Source organism: Chiloscyllium plagiosum, unplaced genomic scaffold, assembly GCF_037043375.1.
Source record: "Chiloscyllium plagiosum isolate Xiang-an unplaced genomic scaffold, Cpla_swu_hap1 HiC_scaffold_33, whole genome shotgun sequence".
NCBI lineage: Eukaryota > Metazoa > Chordata > Chondrichthyes > Orectolobiformes > Hemiscylliidae > Chiloscyllium > Chiloscyllium plagiosum.
This window is the reverse complement of record NW_028270171.1, coordinates 2,931,065-2,938,181: the sequence shown is the minus strand read 5'-3', so window position 1 is coordinate 2,938,181 and position 7,117 is coordinate 2,931,065.

Sequence of the window (7,117 nt, the reverse complement as noted above, 5' to 3'; positions counted from 1 at the left end):
CCCTCTGCTCTCTCTTGTAGATGCTCCCATCCCCAAGAGTTCATCTTTACCGCCACATCCCCCACCAATCCATTTGCCCATAGACTGGGGGAGGCAAACAGCTCACCACAAACACAGAGTGGGGCAATGGGGGAGTAAGGGAAGGCGGAATGAGTGAGGATTTGGGGGGGGGGGAGGGGAGTGGGGATGGGATTGGGGGAAATGGGGGAGGGGAGATGAGGAGTGAGTGGAGAAGGGGGAAGTCAGTGCCTTTGAAGATTCTCTTTCTCTGGATGGTCTCAGTGAGGTTGTGAGGAAACGTCCGTCTGTGGTGGGTGGATGTGGGCAGAGTGGGGGTTGGGGTTCAGATGTGGAATTTTGGGGAGGGAGGGGATGTGAGTGAGAGAGTGGGAGTAATGGAGGGAATTCAGAATCAGTGAGGGGTTAGGGGGACGGAGTGCGGAGAACAAGTCCTGAATGATGAGGGAAATAGTCAAGGCTCCAGCCCCAATTGTTTAGGCATTTGGAGGATTTGAGGGACTAGAGAATATGCCCATGTTTATAAAAGGTGTGTGTAGGGGGTGGGAAGTGACCTGAAGACAATCAGTCTAGTCTTGAGGATGAATTCTCCCACAGAAGGCTGGTTATCCAATGGGAATTGGTGAATTCCCTGGATAACCTCACTGACTTGGAGAGGACCTGGCCCTGGGGTTACAGGACATCAGTTTGGAAATGGCACCATAGCTCAGAAACACAATAAAAGGTGAGCAAGACAGGAAAATTCTTTAGGAATTCATAAGCAGAACATTTATGTGTAGATGAGGCTCCATACAGAGATTTGTGAATTGACAATTATTGATTAGAAGAATGAGAGAGGTAGTATAAACTGGACATTATGATTTTAAAGTGGGAAGCAGACATAGAGAGGCCTGAGAGTACATGGGCATTCATCATTGAAGATGGCAGAACCTGTACAGAATCCTGCTTAAAAAAACAGTATAAAACATTGTCCTCAGCCCAAACATCATCAGCGACCTTCCCTCCATCATAAAGTCAGAAGTGGGGATGATTGCCAATGATTGCATAATGTTCAGCACCATTCGCAACTCCTCAGATACTAAAGCAGTGCATGTTCAAATGAAACAAGGTGCGTAGAATATCCAGGGTTGGGTTGAAAAATGGCAAGTAACATGCATGCCACACAAATGCCAGGCTATGGCCATCTCCAATAAGCGAGAATCTAACCACCGCCTCTTGACGTTCAATGGTGTTACCATCACTGAATCCCCCACTATCAACATCCTGGGGGCTACCACTGACCAAAGACTCAACCGAATGAGTCTTTTAAATACAGTCAGAACAGGTCAGAAATGAGGAATGCAATGAGTAACTCACTCCTGACTCCCTAAAGCCTGTCCATCATCTACAAGGCACAATCAGGAATATGATGGAATACTCCCCACTTGCCTGGATGAGAGCAGACCCAATAACACTCAAGGAGCTTGACACCATCCAGGACAAAGCAATTGATTGGCACCACATTCACAAACATCCACTTCCTCCACCACTGACACTCAACAGCAGCAGTGTGAACTATCTACAAGATGCACTGCAGAAATTCACCAAAGATCCTCAGACAGCACCTTCCAAACCCATGACCACTTCCATCTCGAAGGAAAAGGGCAGCAGATAAATGGGAACACCACACCCTGCAAGTTCTTCTCTGAGCCACTCACAATCCTGACTTGGAAATATATCTTTATTTCTTCACGGTCACAGGGTCAAATTCCTGGAATTTCCTCCCCAAGGGCATTATGGGTTTACCTGCAGCACATGAACTGCAACGATTCAAGAAAGCAGCTCACCCCCACCTTCTCAAGGGGCAACTAGGGGCTGACAATAAATGCTGACCCAGTCACACCCTGTGAAGGAATCAGAAAAAACAGCAAACCCCTTCGACACACCCCTCTCCTCCTCCCATCTCCAGGTGTTCACCGACTGGAATCATTTTGGAGATTGGTGTGGGTAGTTTTGGAGACTTGTGTTCAGAGCTGAGCAATTTCTTGTCGCTGTGGCAATACTGGTGTGTTGCTGACCTCTGGTGGTTCTCATAATGCTGAGCAGCCTGAGGCATAGATCACCCAAATGTTCAAAGTCTAGCCGTGTGCAGCCTGTGACTCTCTCTTGTTGCTCTGTCACATGTACACTCTTAATCTCTTGCTTCAGCTCAAAGCTGTCTTGCTCCACAGTTTTATTTCATTGTTTGTCCCAGACAATAACTTTATAATCAGTCTTCCTAGTGTGAAGGATTCCATACTTATCAAGTCACAAGTGCCAACCTCCATCTAGAAAGTTCTGGCTCCTCCCTCTAACTCCCCTTCATGACCTCGGAGGTCTTGCAGTGCATTCATGATCACCTGTGACCTTACCCCTCAGACCCTGATTATCCTCCTCAACCTCCTCAGATTCAGATTCACCTCAGCAGGTGAGAGCACAGCAACAGCACTAAGCTCCTCCTCCTCCATCACCACCTCTGCAGCTATATCTCTCAGCAGGACTCCTCCTCCATTTAATATATCTCTTTATCCGTCTCCAAATTTCACCCCTCATCTTCACCCCTCCCTCTGGCCTGACCCTCCCTGACTGGGTCATTGAGAATCAGCCCCTTTATGCTGCTCTCACCCTCTCTCTCTCTGTCTGATTTTGTCCCTGCTGCGTTTTCAGGTCCAGCCCTAACATTGTCATCACATTTTCCAATAAGACTGACACCACCACTGTTCAGCAAACTGACCTCCATCACAGACAGATCTCTGGTAGACAGTGGTAGTATCCCTACATCTGAGCCATGGTCCCCAGGTTCAGGTCCCACCTGCCCCAAAAATGTGTGTTAACATCCCTGAAGAGGTTGTTTAAAAATGACCTTATCAGCAGAGGCTGAACACTAACTCCATTACACATTGATTTACCTTCCTTTGGGCTGTGAGCCCATTACCAAATATTAAGCACAAAGTATTGAGAATTATCACTGACCAGAACTCCCTAGGCCAATCCCTCTATCATCCAACAGCTCACTTTCAGTCCTTCCAAAGATACAGAAACCAACTGGAGACATTGTCCCAGACCGTGTCCTGCCTGACTGAAGCTTGTTTCTCCCAATGTTCCCTTCAATGTTTCTAAAGGAAGATGAGATTGAAGCTTCTCTCCTGAGAACTGGGAAGCAAGATACAGACTTCAACAAAAAGATATTGTTTTTGTAAAGCATGACTCTCTTTCTCAAGTCTGGATCTGGCCTCTGTGTTCTGATGTGAGACAGAGAATTTCCTTTTGGAAAAGTTGTGAAGTTCTTTCCGTCTCTTGGTTCTCTTCCCGGTTTTGCCTGCAGCTCTGTCAGTGCCCTCTTCCGTCACTTATAGAATCATAGAGATGTACAGCATGGAAACAGATCCTTTGGTCCAACCCGTCCATGCCGACCAGATATCCCAACCAAATCTAGTCCACCTGCCAGCACCCGACCCATATCCCTCCAAACCCTCCTATTCATATACCTATCCAAATGCCTCTTAAATGTTGCAATTGTACCAGCTTCCACCACTTCCTCTGGCAGCTCATTCCATACACGTACCACCCTCTGCGTGACAAAGTTGCCCTGTAGGTCTCTTTTATATCTTTCCCCTCTCACCCTAAACCTATGCCCTCTAGTTCTGGCCCCAAGGAAAAGACTTTGTCTATTTACCCTATCCATGACCCTCATAATTTTATAAACCTCTATAAGGTCACCCCTCAGCCTCCGACGCTCCAAGGAAAACAGCCCCAACCTGTTCAGCCTCTCCCTATAGCTCAAATTCTCCAACCCTGGCAACATCCTTGTAAATCTTTTCGGAACCCTTTCAAGTTTCACAACATCTTTCCGATAGGAAGGAGACCACATTTGCACGCAATATTTCAACAGTGGCCTAACCAATGTCCTGTACAGCCGCAACATGACTTCCCAACTCCTGTACTCAATACTCTGACAAATAAAGGAAAGCATACCAAACGCCTTCTTCACTATCCTATCTACCTGTGACTCCACTTTCAAGGAGCTATGAACCTGCAGCCCAAGGTCTCTTTGTTCAACAACACTCCCTAGGACCTTACCATTAAGTGTGTAAGTCCTGCTAAGATTTGCTTTCCCAAAATGCAGCACCGCGCTTTATCTGAATTAAACTCCATTGCCACTTCTCAGCCCATTGGCCCATCTGGTCAAGATCCTGTTGTAATCTGAGGTAACCCCCTTCGCTGTCCACACCTCCAATTTTGGTGTCATCTGCAAACTTACTAACTATACCGCTTATGCTCACATCCAAAATCATTTATATAAATGACAAAAAGTAGAGGACCCAGCACCGATCCTTGTGGCACTCCACTGGTCACAGGCCTCCAATCTGAAAAACAACCCTTCATCACCACCCTCTGTCTTCTACCTTTGAGCCAGTTCTGTATCCAAATTGCTAGTTCTCCCTGTATTCCGTGTGATCTAACCTTGCTAATCAGTCTCCCATGGGGAACCTTATCGAACGCCTTACTGAAGTCCATATAGATCACATCTACTGCTCTGCCCTCATCAATCCTCTTTGTCATTTCATCAAAAAACTCAATCAAGTTTGCGAGACATGATTTCCCACGCACAAAGCCATGTTGACTATCCCGAATCAGTCCTTGCCTTTCCAAATACATGTTCATCCTGTCCCTCAGGATTCCCTCCAACAACTTACCCACAACTTGACGTCAGGCTCACTGGTCTATAGTTCCCTGGTTTGTCCTTACCACCCTTCTTAAACAGTGGCACCATGTTAGCCAACCTCCAGTCTTCCGGCACCTCACCTGTGACTATCGATGATACAAATATCTAGCAAGAGACCAGTAATCACTTCCCCAGCTTCCCACAGAGTTTTGGGATACACATGATCAGGTCCTGGGGATTTATCCACTTTTATGTGTTTCAAGACTTCCAGCACTTCCTCCGCTGTAATCTGGACATTTTTCAAGATGTCACCATCAATTTCCCTACAGTGTATATCTTCCATATTCTTTTCCACAGTAAATACTGATGCAAAATACTCATTTAGTATCTCCCCCCTTTTCTGCGGCTCCACACAAAGGTTGCCTTGTTGATCTTTGAGGGGCCCTATTCTGTCCCTAGTTACCCTTTTGTCCTTAATATATTTGTAAAAGCCCTTTGGATTCTCCTTAATTCTATTTGCCAAAGCTATCTCATGTCCGTCTTTTGCCCTCCTGATTTCCCTCATAAGTTTATTCCTACTTCCTTTATACTCTTCTAAGGATTCACAGTTTGCTAGTGCTTACTCACCTCATCGTGAAGATCCAATCTCTCCATGTCTCCATCCCCCACCAGGATGGTCAGCCGACTCTCTGCTTCTCCCTTGTACAAAGGCACAACTCCCATCAACCTGCTCTCCTCTGCTGGATCTGAGCTCATCCTCACATTGAAAAACTTCGCCCCTAACTTCACGCACATCCTCATGGGGTGTATGGAACCTTCATTACTCCAAACCAATCCCCACCACCATCCCCTCCATCACCACCATCCCCATGCCGGGAAACCCCTCAATGTCCGGAATATTGGAGACTGCAGATTGCTGATCCCCTCCCAGTCTGAACAACGTCATCTCCTTCGCTTCTCATGTCCATCCTTCCCTTCATCTCCAACTCCTCAACTTCTCTGTCTCCGTTTCTGGGGATAGACTATTGATTAATGCCTATCATCAACACACTGACACTCAGAGATGGCTTCGTCCCACTATCCTGCCCCCTGTAAGGACTCTATTCTCTTGCTATCTCTGCCTTTGTCACAATGTTCTGGTAATGCCTCGTTCTGTACCAGTACTTCCTTATCTTTGACTGGGGTTTCTCCTTGGAAAACTATGGATTTATTATCGATAGGCAACATGGTTTTGTACTGGGCAAGTCATATCTCACGAACTTGATTGAGCCTTTGGAGGAAGTGACAAAGATGATTGATGAGGGCAGGGCGGTAGCTGTTGTCAAGATGGATTGTAGCAAGGCCCTTGACAAGATCCCTCATGGCAGGCGGGTACAAAAGGTAAAATCACATGGGATCCACACTGAGATGCTAAGATGGATACAGAACTGGCTTAGTCACAGAAAACAGAAAAGTGGGGGAAGGGTATTTTTCTCAATGGAGATCTATGATTACTAGTGTTCCACAGGGATCAGTGCTGAGACCCCTGTTGTTTCTAAGATATATAAATGAATAGAAGGAGAAGGTAGGTGACCTGATTAATAGGTTTGCAGACACAAAGATTGGAGGAGTTGCGGATAGTCAGGAGGACTGCCAGAGGATACAACAGGATATAGACAGGCTGGAGACTTGGGTGGAGAAATTGCAAATGGAGTTTAATCCAGACAAATATGCAATGATGCATTCTGGAAGATTTAATGCAGAAGGGATATATACAGTAAATGACAGAACCCTTAGTAGCATCAACACAGAAGGATCTAGGCATATAGATCCACATTTCTCTGAAAGTGGCAACACAAATGGTTAAGGTGGTTAAGGCAGTGCAAGGCATGTTTACCATCATCAGTCAGAACATAGAGATTAAAAATTGGCAAGTCATGTTGCAGCTGTATAGAACTTTAGCTACGCCATATTTGGAATATTATGTACAGTTCTGGTTGCCATATTACCAGAAGGATGTGGAGACTTTAGAGAGGGTACAGCAGGATATTGCCTAGTTTGAAGGGTATTAGCTATGAAGAGGAATTGGACAAACTAGGTTTGTTCTCATTTGAACGTTGAAGGATGAGGGGGCGACCTGACAGAAGTTTATAAAATGATGACAGGCCTGGATAGAGTGGATAGTCAGAGTCTTTTTCCAAAGGTAGAAATGTCAGTTACCAGGGGACATAGGTTTAAGGTAAAAGGGGGTAAGTTTAAAAGAGATGCCAGGGACAGGTTTTTTACACAGAGGGTGGTAAGTGCCTGGAATGCACTGCCAGAGGAGGTGGTGGAGGCAAATACAATAGCAATGTTTAAGAGGCATCCTGACAGATAAATGAATAGGCAGGAAAAAGAGGGATACAGACCACATAGAGGCAAAAGGTTCTTAGTTTG